Below are 12,944 nucleotides of genomic sequence, written 5' to 3' on the forward strand. Positions count from 1 at the left end.
CTTCTATGAAGCCAGCATCACCCTAATACCAAAACCAGATAAAGACAACACAATGAAAGAGAATTATAGACCAATATCCCTCATGAACATAGATGCCAAAATCCTCAACAAAATTCTAGCAAATCGGCTCCAGCAGTACATCAGAAAGATCATACACCATGACCAAGTAGGATTTATCCCAGGAAGGCAAGGATGGTACAATATCCGCAAATCAATAAACGTGATACATCACATAAACAAATTGAGAGATAAAAATCACATAGTCATATGAATAGATTTAGAAAAAGCATTTGACAAAATCCAACACCCTTTCTTGATAAAAACTCTCAACAAGGTGGGAATAGAAGGCTCATACCTCAACATAATAAAAGCTATATATGATAAACCCACAGCAAACATCATACTCAATGGACAAAAACTAAAAACATTTCCCCTAAGGACAGGAACAAGACAGGGATGCCCACTCTCACCACTCCTGTTTGACATAGTACTGGAAGTATTAGCCATTGCAATTAGACAAGAAGAAGAAATAAAAGGCATCCAAATTGGAAAAGAACAAGGAAAGCTGTCTTTATTTGCAGACGACATGATATTGTACATAAAAAATCCAAAAGACTCCGTCAAAAAACTAATAGACTTAATAAATGAATTTGGCAATGTAGCAGGATACAAAATTAACGCCAAGAAATCTATGGCCTTTCTATACACCAATAGTGAACTTACAGACAGAGAGACTAAAAAGGCAATCCCATTTACCATCGCACCAAAAAAATTAAGATACCTAGGAATAAACTTAACTAAGGAGGTAAAAGACCTATACACGGAAAACTACAGGACACTGAAAAAAGAGATAGAGGAAGATGTAAACAGATGGAAGAACATACCATGTTCATGGATTGGTAGAATCAACATCATTAAAATGTCCATACTACCCAAAGCAATCTATGGATTCAAAGCACTCCCCATTAAAATACCAATGGCATATTTCACAGACCTTGAAAGAATTCTCCAAAAATTCATCTGGAATAAAAAAAGACCCCGAATAGCAACAGCAATCCTGAGAAAGAAGAATAAAGTAGCAGGGATCGCAATACCAGATTTCAAGCTGTATTACAAAGCCACTGTTTTCAAAACAGCCTGGTAATGGCACAAGAACAGACATATAGATCAATAGAACAGAATAGAGAATCCAGATATTGACCCAAACCACTATGCTCAATTAATATTTGACAAAGGAGGCATGAACATACAATGGAGTCAAGACAGTCTCTTCAATAAATCGTGTTGGGAAAATTGGACAGATACATGCAAAAAAATGAAGCTTGATCACCAACTTACGCCATACACAAAAATAAACTCAAAATGGATACAGGAATTAAACATAAGATGGGAAACCATAAAAATACTAGAGCAATCCACAGGCAGCAAAATCTCAGACATATGCCAAAAGAAATTCTTCACTGACACTGCCCCTAGGGCAATGGAAGCTAAAGAGAAAATTAACAAATGGGACTACATCAAAATAAAAAGCTTTTTCACAGCAAAAGAAACCATCAACAAAACAACAAGAAGGCCTACTGCATGGGAGAACATATTTGCAAATGGCATCACTGATAAAGGTTTAATCTCCAACATCTACAGGCAGCTTATACAACTTAATAAAAGGAAGATAAATGATCCAATAAAAAAATGGGCAACGGACCTAAATAGAATCTTTTCCAAAGAAGACAGAAGGAAAGCCAAGAGACACATGAAAACATGCTCAACATCACTAATTATCCGAGAGATGCAAATCAAAACAACAATGCAGTACCATCTCACACCTGTCAGAATGGCTATCATCAACAAATCAACAAATGACAAGTGTTGGCGAGGATGCGGAGAAAAAGGAACCCTTGTGCACTGCTGGTGGGAATGCAGACTGGTGCAGCCACTGTGGAGAACAGTATGGAGTTTCCTCAAAAAACTGAAAATGGAACTCCCATTTGACCCAGTAATCCCACTCCTGGGAATATATCCGAAGAAACTAGAAACACCAATCAGAAAGGAAAAATGCACCCCTATGTTCATAGCAGCACAATTCACCATAGCTAAGATTTGGAAACAGCCTAGGTGGCCGTCAGCAGATGACTGGATCAGAAAACTGTGGTACATCTACACAATGGAATACTATGCTGCCATAAAAAAGAAGGAATTCTCATTTGCAGCAACCTGGATGGAATTAGAGAACATTATGTTAAGTGAAATAAGCCAGTCAATGAAAGAAAAATACCACATGATCTCACTCATTTATGGATAATAAAGAACATTATAAACTTGAACAAAAAGATAGATACAGAGACAGTATAGCATCAAACAGACTGTCAAATTACAGGGGGAAAATTAGGGAGAGGTGGGGAGATAAGAGATCAATCAAAGGACTTGTATGCATGCATATAAGCATAACCAATGGATGCAAAACTCTGGGGGGTGAGGGCATATATGGGAGTGGAGTGGGGGGTGGCAATGGTAAGATATGTACACATATAATACCTTAATAATAAAAAAAAGAAATAAGATGAAAGGCCATAAGGTGGATAGCTGTAATTCGAATGGGAGGCAGGGGAAGAGCAAGGGAAATTTGTGGTTGGCAGTAGCTGTGATGATATTATGAAGACCAGTATTTATTAGTTGTGAGGCTCACATTCTGTATTTGTAAACCCTACATTAAAATTTCCAGTTTCATTGTGACTCTAGAGACCAGAATAACTATGTGCTGATGCAAGAAGGGCATCATTTGCAGGGCCTAGGCTTTCATTTTGACCCCTCTCTTCTTACCCTTACTCTGGGGTAAGGCCATGCAGAAACAAGTTTATTTTTGATCTGCTCATTGGTTTTACCTATCTTTTTTACCATCCAGCTTTCTTTTTCTAATTATCTCTTACTACTGAGTTACCCATCTGGCAGCCATGTCTTATGCTCCTCTTCACTGCTCTCAACTGAATGTGGACCAGTGCTTACTTTCTTACCTGCTGGTCACCTCTAGAAGGTCTATGTTCTCTCACCTCAACTCTCAAAAAAATGCATCTCTTTTCCAACAAGTGTAAGAATCTTATGCAACCCTTATTTACTTTTTGCACTTTCTTTTTTTAAAAAGATGTTTTTATTGATTTTAGAGAGAGATGAAGGGAGAGGGAGAGAGAAACATTGATTGGTTGCCTCCTGCACCCACTTTCACCTGGGATCAAACCTGAAACCTGAGTATGTGCCCTGACCTAAAATCGAATTGGTGACCTTTCAGTGCATAAGGCAATGCTCAACCAATTGAACCAAAGTGGCCAGAGCATGATGCCTCTTTATTCTCTTCAATCCCATTGTTCAAATCCATTTAGATGATAGCAATGTTTACCTAGGCCATGCACTACTGACCATCTTCACAACCTCTGTGGGTAGTGAACTTTTGGTAACGGTCCTGCACATCTTCTGACTTTACCTCATTTAACCATTCCAGCATGCCCATCACACTGTTATCTTTTTTTAATTATTTCACAAACTCAAGTATTTCTATTGTTCTCAGTGTGGGCTTTTGATCTAAGTTTTTAAGAGCCTTCCTACTTTTAGTGAGTTTCTTTAGACAGGGAACTTCTCCAATGCTCTGAGGTCCTAGACAATACATTAAATTTTATAATCCAAGAATGTGTCCCCAAAACACATTCTGAGATGGTCTATATAATAATTTTCTAGAAAATATAGTTACACGTACTTATGTTTTTATATGAAGAACATAATGTCTTTAGCATGTGGCTCCTTTCGTCCACATGATGATGATAATGTGTCTCCATGTCCAATGAATATGTGCATATCCAGTCTTATGTTCTAGCTTCCTTTCCCCTCAGCCCCTGGACAAGGGATAAGGTGTCTTTCTGGAAGGGTCAGGCAGCCAAAAGCACTCATTCCTACCAGCTCTGCTTTGCAGAGGCTAAGTTGCAGGAAAGTGTTGCAGAGAGGTCGGGGCTCATTCTTTTCTCCCATTCCTACTTCTTGGGGTGGAAATCCTAGCACAGCAATGGCAGGATGAAAATACTGGGACCTCAATTGTCCTTGCCTTGGATCTCTTGTAGGGCAGAGCTTCCATGCTGGGAAAGACAAGCCAAGAAGGCTAAAGGCTACTGCTCTACCCCTTGGCTATAGCACTGCCTTGGAGATTTTTTTTCTGGGAGAAAAGGAAGATCCCAGGAACAGAGAGCCCAGAATATCTACCCTAAAGGAACTGACTTTATTTGAAACAGTGTGGGGAAGTTCAAGCCCAAGTATGTTATTGAAAATAATGGAGATTTTGGTGGTAAGCATTTAAGTCTTATAGGGGTGGGGAATCTTTTTCTGCCAAGGTCCATTTGGATATTTGTAACATCACTGGCAGGCCATACAAAATTCTCCGGCCTTATAAGGCCCACAGGTCAAAAAGGTCATACATTCCCCTCCCGTGATTTAAGAGGAGACCAATAACTCCTTAAGAGCCACACAATGAATTGAAACAATGATTTAATTTTACATTTGAGGAAGGTTGTCAGTAGAGCGGGGTTTGTGTAATGGTATGTTTAGAATCCAGTTTTGAGCATGTCAAGCTTGATGTTTTTAAGACCTCCTAATGGAGGTGTTAAGTAGGCAGGTGTTTGATAGTTAGACAGAAATGTGGGTGAGACATATGTATTAGGAGTCATCAGTATTCAGGTGGTGTTTAATGCCATGGGGACTGATGACACATTAAGAGAAAGAATCTAGATATAGAAGGAAGATGGAAGATTGAGCCCTTGAAGTATGCTTGCATTATGAAAGAGTTCTAACAGAAAGGAAGAACCAGTAAAGCAGAGTGATATAGGAAGTAAAGCAAGAGTATAATATTCTCAGGTCCAAGTGAAGAAAGTGTTTCAAGGAGGAAAGAGTGATAAAATGATGCTGGTAAGGCAAGGAAGATGATTGAGAAGAAAAAATTGGATTTAGTAGAGGCCATTGGTAAATTCTATTTAGTTAACATCAGCTGCATTATCTATTTGAAATATCAGAACCAGCTTTGATTTATTTCTTTCCTACCTCCAATATCTAGTAAACCTGTCTTGTCAATTGTATTCCATAACCATTACTCATCAACTACACTGGGGTAAATACCATTTTAGATGGTTGCATATGGAAATGAACAAGACTCAGACCCTCTTCTTCAAGAGCTTACAGTTGAGAATGTGGTGCAGGCATAACTACCTTTCATATAGTAGCAATGAACATGTTAATAATTATTAGAATTTCTTCTATTAATAAGACTTTTTCTGTTCTTGCTGCTGCTGCTGCTACTACTCCTAGCACTCTCTAAGATATTAGGACACATACTTTATGCAAGGAATTTGGTGGTAAGCATTTAAGTCTTATATATATGGTAATCCCCGCATTTTTTATGAGGCAGCATCATTTTATAGAGGAAAAATAATGAAGGAGAGAGAGATTGAGTAACCCAACCCAGGTCATACAGTAGGTAAATGATGGGCTCTATATTTGCCCTAAATTACAAAACTTGACTTATATCTACTAATTTATTCCCTCACTTTAAATTACTTTTTCCTTCTTGCTTCCCCTTTTTAATGTTTACTGGAATAACTTTTCTAATAAATCCCTTGTGAATCTATGTCTTAGACCTACTTCTGAGAAACCTAAAACATATTATCTTCCATATTGTTAAAGAATTATAATAGTGCCCTAGCTGGTCTGGCTCAGTGAATAGAGTGTAGGCCTGTCGATTGGAGGGTACCGGGTTTGATTGTGGTCAAGGGCACATGCCAGGGTTTTGGGCTTGATCCCCAGTAGGGAGTGTGCAGGAGGCAGCTAAATTAGTGATTCTCTATTCCTCATTTGGGTTTCCATCTCTCTATTCCTCTCCCTTCCTTTCTGAAATCAATAAAAAAAAATTTTTTTTTAAAAAGAATTGTGATAGTGACATCTCTATATCTTTGATTGATTAATTAGTGTTTGTAATAATTGTAACAACTGATGAAGTACCAAGGGTCTCAATATCTTGAGATGCATTTTGAGCTATAAGTTAAAATCACATTTATTTTGTTCTTCACTGTCATTTGCCAAAAGGTCCTTGTTAAATATTTCTGCCAGTGAAGCCCAGATGAGACTATCTCAGCCTATCAATGCGGTTATAATGAAATTTTACTCAAAAACAAAGGAATAAGCAATTTGGAAAAGGCACTATCTATCTACCCATATACATAAAAAGCCAGGGGCTGTCACAACCGAAACAACCAGACAGACGACTGAACAGGCTGCGTGGGCAACCAGGCCTACAGGGGGTTAGTGAGGGACAACCAAACAACCAAACAGCAGGCTGCATGGGGTGACAGGGCCAGCAGGGGCGGGCAGTGAGGGGCGACCAGGCCGGTGTGGGGGGCAGTTGAGGGTGACCAGGCCAGCAGCGGGGGGGCAGTGAGGGCTGATCAAACTACTGAACAACAGGCTGTGTGTGGTGACCAGGCTGCAGGGGTGGTAGTGAGGGGCAACCAGGCCAGTGGGTGGGGGCAGTTGGGGGCAACCAGGCCAGCAGGAGGTGCAGTTGGAGGTGACCAGGCGGGCAGGCAGAGGCAGTTAGGGGTATTTAGGCTGGCGGGGGTCGGGGGCAGTTAGGGGTGATCAGGCAGGCAGGCAGGCAGTGAGCAATTAGGAGCCAGCTGTCCAGGATTATGAGAGGAATGTCCGACTGCCAGTTTAGGCCCACAGGATTCGGGCCCAAACTGGCAGTCAGACATTCCCCAAGGGGTCCCTGATCGGAGTGGATGCAGGCTGGGCTAAGGGACCCCCCTCCCATGCACGAATTTTGTGCTTGGGCCACTAGTGTATGTATGTATGGATGTATGGATGGATGGATGGATGGATGGATATCCTACCTAATAATAGAGTAACATGCAAATTGACCGCACCTTCACTATGCCTAAGCCATGCCCACCAACCAATCAGGGCGAGTATGCAAATTAACCCAACAAAGATGGCGGTTAATTTGCATATCAAGACAGTGTAGAAAGAAGGGAAGCTGCGAAGAAGCAAGCAGGCAGGGCAGCGGAGAAGGGAGGCAAGCGGGCGGGGGGGGCAGGCGGAGAAGGGAGGCAAGCTGGTGCTGCCTGACTTAGCCCACTCGGTCCAGGCCGCCATGGACCCAGTAGGCCTGGTGGGCAGCACCTGATGTCACCCACAAGGTCCAGGCCATGAGAGTCACCAGGCAGACTCGGCAGGCAGCACCTGGCACTGTCCGCGGGGTCCAGGCAGTAATCGGGACCAGGCAGGCCCAGCGAACAGCGCCAGACATCACCCGCGGAACCGGGAAGCCATTGGGACTAAGCATGGCAGCTGTCTGCGGGGTCCAGGGGGCGATCCGGTAGGGCAGGCGGCATGGACAGCGCCTGACGTCACCCACGGAGTTCAGTCTTCGATCGGGACCGGGCAGTTTCAGCAGGCAGCGCCTGACGCTGCTCGCGGGGTCCAGCGGGAGATCAGGACCTGGCAAGTGGCATGGACAGCGCCTGACGCTGCCCGTGGGGTCCAGGGTGCTATCGGGACCAGGCAGGCAGCATGGACAGCACCTGACGCTATCCGTGGGGTCCAGGGGGAGATCGGGACTGGGCAGGCGGCATGGACACCACCTGACGCTGTCTGTGGGTTCCAGGGGACTATCGGGACCTGGCAGGCGGCATGGATAGCGCCTGACATCACCCACAGGGTGCAGGCGGTGATCGGGACTAGGCAGTTTTAGCAGGCAGCGCCTGATGCTGTCTGTGGGATCCAGGGAGCTATTGAGACCAGGCAGGCGGCATGGATAGCACCTGATGTCACCCGCGGGGTCCAGGGTGCAATCAGGACTGGGCAGGTAGCATGGTCAGTGCCTGACTTTGCCTGTGGGCTCCGTAGGCGGGGGTGGCCAGGGTCTCCGGGATCACTGTCTGCCCCTGGGCCACCTGAGGACACCGGTGGAGCAGGCCAGGGTTGAACATTTTAATGAAAATGCGATGCCTGTGCCCTGCCCCACCGCACCCTGTCCCTGGAGAGGAGAGGGAAGTGGGCAGTTAGGAGGCACCGGGGCTCTGAAGTGGCTGGGAACAACCTGCAGGCGAGCTACCAGGAAGAGGTGCTGAACCATGAGGATGCAGAGGGCTGGCTGATGGAGGTGAGCAAAGATGCAGATGAGGCGGCTCTTGCCAGCACTGAGCTGGAAAAGTGCATCGAAAGCCTGATGGACAAAATCGCCTTTCTGAAGAAGGTGCATGTCCAGTATGCTCAGATCTCCGTGGAGATGGACCTGTTCTCCAAGTCCGACCTCTCCACTATGCTCAAGGGCCAGCCGCAACCAGTATGAGACGCTGGCTGCCAAGAACATGCAGAATGCCGAAGAATGGTACAAGAGCAGCTTCACCATGCTGACATAGAGCACTGCCAAGAGCACCTACATGGTGCAGACCAGCAACTGCTCAAGGCCAAGACCCTGGAGATTGAAGCAAGCTGGGGCATGAACAAAGCGCTGGGAAAGCAGCTGCAAGAGCTGGAGGATAAGCAGAACTCTGACGTTAGTGCTATGCAGGACACAATCAACAAATTAGAAAATGAGTTGAGAACCACAAAGAGTGAAATGGCAGGATAATTAAAAGAATACCAGGACCTCTTCAATGTGAAGATAGTTTGGGATATTGACATTGCAGCTTACAGGAAACTCTTGGAAGGTGAGGAAACCGGCTCAGTTTCACCAGAATGGGAAGCATAGCCAGCAGCTACTACCAGAGTTCCCAGGTCTTTGGTGATCTGCCTATGGTGGTTTACAGACTAGCTCCTACTTGATGTCTGCTCACTCCTTCCCTTCTTAATACACCAGCCACGTCCAGGAGGAGCAGATCGAGGTGAAGGAGACCATTGAGGCTGCAAAAGTCGAGGAAGCTAAGGATGAACCCCCTTCTGAAGGAGAAGCTGAAGAGGAGGAAAAGGAGAAGGAAGAGGCTGAGGAAGAGGAAGGAGAGGAAGAGGAAGAAGGTGCCAAGGAAGAATTTGAGGATGCAAAGGAGGAAGAAGGAGGTGAAGGTGAAGGAGAAGATGCCCAAGAAGCTGAGGACGAGAAGAAAGATGAAGGTGCTGGGGAGGAGCAAGCAACCAAGAAGAAAGATTGAGCCCTCCTTTCCTTAATTATTTCAGGAATAATCCTCTCAAAACCAGGTCAATCCCGCCACCAACCAAGCAGTTGAGTTCCCAATACTATATGAATTAAGAAGTCAATATATATAACATTCTGAGGTGACTCAGGTTGGATATTACTTGTTATGCTATGACTTTTCTCCTTATGCAAAGTATCTGTTTGCTTGCAGAGTGGCTTCCTGGCTTGCTGCCAGCCTGTGCATGGTCCACGCTTATGAGTTCAGGATCTATGACAATGTGAATAATTCAGATGTTTACAATAAAAACACATGAATACAGGAATTCACTAATGTTAATGTTAAATTTCATGGAAAAAATAATCCTTTGAATCTTTGGTGGTTAGAAATTAAAGACCTCAAATCATGTGCAATAAACAGTAAATAAAGTTACACTGAATGACAAAAAAAAAATACATTAGGGGCCAGGAAATGTTAAAAGAACTGGGGAACTATTCCCAGATCAGGAAGGGAAGTCACAGGATATATATTATTGCTACGAATACAGTATTTCCCACTACTTACAACATATACAATGTAATGTATTAGATGCCTTCCTATTGGATGAAGTATGTATTCTCATAGAGTAATACTGGTAGATATGTTATAGTTATGGCAGTATGTCATATCCTATCTATATTAATAAAAGGGTAATATGCTAATTAGACCATGAGACCTTCCAGATGTCCTTCTGGACAAAGCCATGGTGGCGGGGCTGAGGCAGAAGCGGTTATGGGTGATCAGACCAGGAGGGGAGGGCAGTTGGAGGTGAGCAGGCTGGCGGGGGGGGGTGTAGTTGGGGGTAAGCAGGCCAGCAGGCAGAGTGGTTAGGGGAGATCAAGCAGGCAGGCAGGTGAGCGGTTAGGAGCCAGTAGTTAAACATTGTGAGGGGTTTGTCCAACTGCAGGTTTAGGCCCGATCCCACAGGGGTCCCAGATTGGAGAGGATGCAGGCCAGGCTGAGAGACCACCTCCTCCCCGTGCACGAATTTCGTGCACCGGGCCACTAATATATATATATACTAGTGGTCCGGTGCACGAAATTTGTGCATGGAGGAGGGTTGTCCCTCAGCCCAGCCTGTACCCTCTCCAATCTAGGACCCCTCAAGGGATGTCCGACTGCCCATTTAGGCCCCATCCCTGGGCAGTCGGACATCCCTCTCACAATCCAGGACTGCTGGCTCCCAACTGCTTGCCTGCCTGCCTTCCTGATTGTCCCTAACCGTTTCTGCCTGCCAGCCTGATCACCCCCTAACCTTTCTGCTGCCAGCCTGTTTGCCCCCAACTTCCCTCCTCTGCTGGCCTGGTTACCCCTAACTGCCCTCTCCTGCAGGGTTGATCACCTCCTACTGCCCTCCCTTGCAGGCTGAGTGCCTCCCAACTGCCCTCTCCTGCTGGCTATCTTGTGTCCACATGGGGGCAGGATCTTTGACCACATGGGGGCAGCTATATTGTGTGTTGCAGTGATGATCAATCTGCATAGTACTCTTTTATTAGATAGGATAGAGGCCTGGTACAGGGGTGGGGCCACCTGGTTTGCCCTGAAGGGTGTCCCTGATCAGGGTGGGGTTCCCTTGGGGCGTGGGGCGGCCTGAGTGAGGGGCCTGTGATGGTTTGCAGGCCGGCCACGCCCCCTGGCAACGCAAGCGGAAGCCCTGGTATCTGGAATTTATTTTCCTTCTACAATTGAAACTTTGTAGCCTGGAGCAGAGCCAAGGCTGGGGCTCCCTCCAAGGCCCACAGCCATTTGTGTTGGGGTTATAATTGAAACTTTGTTGCCTTAAACGGGTGGGCCTGGCCAGGGTGTGTGGAAAGCTTTGCTTCCCCTGTTGCCAGCGGCAACCCTGGCCTGCTCTCTCAAGCTCCATTCTGCCGCCATTTGTTTGAATTTGTTTACCTTCTATAATTGAAACTTTGTAGCTTGAGTGGAGGCTTAGGCCTACAACGGCTGGCAGAAAGCTTGGCTTCCTCTGTTACCTAGGAAACCTTGCTCTCTGTGGCTGTAGCCATCTTGGTTTGGGTAATTTGCATACTTGCTCTGATTGGATGGTGGGTGTGGCTTGTGGGCGTGGCCTGTGGGTGTGTCAGAGGTATGGTCAATTTGCATATTTGTCTGTTGTTAGATAGGATATATCAAGGTCCGTAACATCAAAAACGACCGAAGGTATGACCGAAGGCCAGTCTGCATGCTCAGCAGGCTCGGGTGGGCGGGAACTGGCGAGTAGGCTGAACTGCTGACCACTCTGACCCACCGCCCTGGCTCCCACGGGTGCTGCAGTGACCCATCACTGACTACTCCACCATTGGTGCCACGGCGACCCAACACTGACTGCTGAGGCAGCTGTGGGCCTTGGGAAGCCATTGCACCATGGTGGGCAGGGGCTGTGGGCCCTGACTGGCCAGGGCACAGTGGAACTCTGGGTCTTGTGCAATTGAGGTTGTGGCCAGCCTTCAAAACAGACCCTGACAGGAGGGAGGAGGGAGCCCCATTCCACGCAGGATCGACCATTGGATAACTTGCTGTCAGCGGTCTGCCAGCCATGAATCTGATTCACCTGCATCCCGGACCCCAGTGATCAGGCAGGCAGAGGCAGTTAAGGCAAGATCAAGCCGGCAGGGGTGAGCAGTTAGGGGCGATCAGGCAGGCAGGCAGGTGAGCAATTAGAAGCCAGCAGTCCCAGGTTGCGAGAGGGATATCCCACAGGGATCGGGCCTAAACCGGCAGTCGGATATCCCCCAAAGGGTCCACAATTGGAAAGGTTGCAGGCTGGGCTAAGAGACCCCACCCCCCACCCCCCATGCATGAATGTCATGCACTAGGCCACTAGTAACATTATAATAACTTAAGAGAATACTTACTCAGTATGTGGCACTAAATGCTTCTAGATAGCAATTATTTTCCCCAACTATTTGAGAGATAGGGCACTTGAGTAGAGAGAGATTAAATTGCATCCCCAAGGTTTCTCAGGCACTACTATTACTGCAAAGACAGCAGATTAGTAATAATCATGACAGTGTCAGTGATAGTATGAAAGCTTTTCTTCGCTCCTTGTCTACTTATGAAGCATAGCTCTACTCTAAATGGCTGAATGGCTTTCTGAGACCTTAGTGAAGGGCTAACATGATTAAGGAGAATTACAATTTTGAGGCAATAGGAAAAATGGTATATTTATTATTGCTTTCCACGTAGTCCAATGGAAGAGCATGCCAAAGCTTAAGGAGGTCTTCTTTAAACACACCTTGTTGTAGTCAGCTCAGGCTATCATAACATAATACCATAGACCGGGTGTCTTAGACAATAGGGTCTTATTTCTCATAGTTTTAGAGCATCTAAGCTCAAGATGCTGGCTGATTCAGTCCCTGGTGAGAGCTTTCTTCTTGGCTTCCAGATGGCTAGCTTCTTGCTGTATGCTTGCATGTTCTTTCCTTGGCTTATGCATGTTTGTGTGGGGTGTAGGGAGAGGGAGAGAGAGATCTGGTGTCTCTTCTTATAAGGGTACTGATCACTGATCCTACTGGGGACACAAAGATTTAATCTATAGCACACCCATTCACTGGACTTTCTCATATTTTTGTCCTCTGGGAAAGAGAGAGAGAAAGATCTACTTCAAAACTTCTCAGTGCAAACAGACCACTTCCAGTGTTGCTATGGTGGCTAAGGCTACCACTTACCCAATGCAGCAGCTGCCTCTAATGAAGTCACACCAGAAGGAAGAAGGATCACTAAATTAGATCAGATTGTGCTGAATGG

The sequence above is a fragment of the Eptesicus fuscus genome, chromosome 13 (assembly GCF_027574615.1).
Source record: "Eptesicus fuscus isolate TK198812 chromosome 13, DD_ASM_mEF_20220401, whole genome shotgun sequence".
Taxonomy (NCBI): domain Eukaryota; kingdom Metazoa; phylum Chordata; class Mammalia; order Chiroptera; family Vespertilionidae; genus Eptesicus; species Eptesicus fuscus.